Here is a 2364-nt window from a genome sequence, read left to right on the forward strand (position 1 = left end):
GGAGGCCTGGCGTGCTGCAATTCATGGGGTCGCAAAGAGTCGGACATGACTGAGTGACTGAACTGAACTGAATTGATACTCCCCCCCATCTTGTTTGTCTTAACTGTAAGTTTAAAATAGGATCTTTCCAAGGAAAAACTTCAGTGGTAGTAGTTTCTTAGCAACTCCTATTCTTATACTCTTACTTTAAAATATGATTGTTTTTCCCTATGTATTTGATTTTCTAAGTTACAGATTAAATATCTGTTATTTTCTAATATGCTAGTTACTAGAATGTTAGAATTTGTCTAATTGCTTGTGGTGGGTATTAGAGAAGTTTTGAGTAAATTATCATTGAAAGGTTTTTAAAGATGGATAAATGGGAGGGGAATCCTGATGGGGCTATAAAGAATATATATCTTTGCAGCTTAGTTGTATTATTTGAAAAATACACCATTTCTCAATGCTTATGGAAGAACAAAGGAAATTATTTGCAAGCTCTGTTTTCTCTCTCCCATACTGATTCTTACCACAATTGAAGAAAGTGGTAAGAATTTTCAACTCAAACTCTATAATAAAAGATTAGTTGAGAAGAAATTTTTATATTCGTCAGAAGTCTGATAACTTTTTATATAGAAAACGTTAGCTCCTGCCACTCACTCTGAGCCAAATAACCATTGCAGAGCCCCTCCTTTTAAAAAAAGATTCAACTACTTTAGCTCCTTTTCATGTAAAGTCACTTTGGTTGTGTCTGACTCTTTGCAACCCAATGGACTATGTAGCCCCTCAGGCTCCTCAGTCCGGGGGGTTCTCCAGACAGGAAGACTGGAGCGGTCTGCTGTGTCCACAAGTCCTTTACCACTAGTGCTACCTGGGAAGCCCCTAGCTCATCTCCCTTAAAGTTGGCTAATGCTGGTGACTAGTCAAGGCTTTTCTGCCTGCCTGTTTCCACGCCTAAAAGCAAATACAGGTGTGCCAACAAGTAAGGAAAACGAGAATGTTATTTGATAAGATTTCCCCTGACCTCTGTACAATTTCTTTACTTTTTTATATTTCAACTTTACCATAATCAAGATGGCAACTCTCAAGGTATCCTACAGGGAAATTAATTACTGAGTTCCTTCTGCCGCAACATATAGTGGAATTATAAATTTCTATGTCTATGAGGGTCTTCATTTTCAAGATGGAGAAACTGGTAAGAGAGTGAAATCAGCTCTCTATAGTACTAGGTTTTTGATGGTGATTTCTCCCTTGTGTCAGCAAAGAAAAGGACACAAGTTTGAAGTTAAATGAGCCAAGATTTGAATTCTATCTTCTTAAATTATATTTGACAATTTAGTTGACTGATTGAGCCTACCATTTACTAATTATAAAATGGAGATACTTACTGTTTTATTTAAATTTACACATTAATATTTAAATTGCTTAAATATGACTTTATTATCTATTTACTATATCAAAATTCAATTTTATTCTAAAGCTCCCAATCTCCACAGAACGGAAAAATTATTTTCTGATTTTAACAAATCTAGAGTTAACCCGGTGATTTTTTAAATCAAATTCTCATCTCAGTCCCTTTCTAACACTTAGACACTTTGGGACACATATCCAGTCTTGGATGTTTCTTTCCTGTCCTCTTCATTATTATTAAGTCCAAATTTGACCTGCAATGCAGGAGACCCTGGTTCAATTCATGGGTTGGGAAGATCGCCTGGAGAAGGGAACGGCTAGGCACTCTAGTATTCTTGGGCTTCCCTTGTGGCTCAGCTGATGAAGAATCTGCCTGCAATGCAGGAGACCTGGGTTCAATCCCTGGGTTGGAAAGATCCCCTGGAGAAGGGAAAGGCAACCCACTCCACTATTCTGGCCTGGAGAATTACATGGACTGTATAGTCCACGGGGTCACAAAGAGTCGGACATGACTGAGCGACTTTCACTTCACTTCACTGGAGGAGGTTCCTATGTTGCACTGTCTTGGCACCAAGAAAGGGTTAAACAATGCCCCTGGGCATTGGCTGGTCATATCTCAACCCCATGATCTGGCCATGAGCCCACCATCTCACTGGGCATCCTCAGCTGATACCCATTGAAGTTGGTCTTTTGGGCCCTGTGCCAACATCCATCCCAAAAGACAACCAATATAGTCATTGACTCCAGACGAGAGTTTGCCACCCTCTTCAGCAACTTTTTAAATATTTTAAAGACATATTTATTTATATTTATTTGGCTGTTGCATCTCTTAGTTGCAGCATACAGGATCTTTTAGTTATGGTATGTGGGATCTAGTTCCCTGACTAAGGATCAAGCCCAGGCTCCCTGCATTGGGAGCACAGAATCTTAGCCCACTGGACCACAAGGCCTTTTCAGCATCTTTATCTCAAACTC

This window comes from Bison bison, unplaced genomic scaffold (assembly GCF_000754665.1).
Source record: "Bison bison bison isolate TAMUID 2011002044 unplaced genomic scaffold, Bison_UMD1.0 scf7180017864303, whole genome shotgun sequence".
Classification (NCBI taxonomy): Eukaryota; Metazoa; Chordata; class Mammalia; order Artiodactyla; family Bovidae; genus Bison; species Bison bison.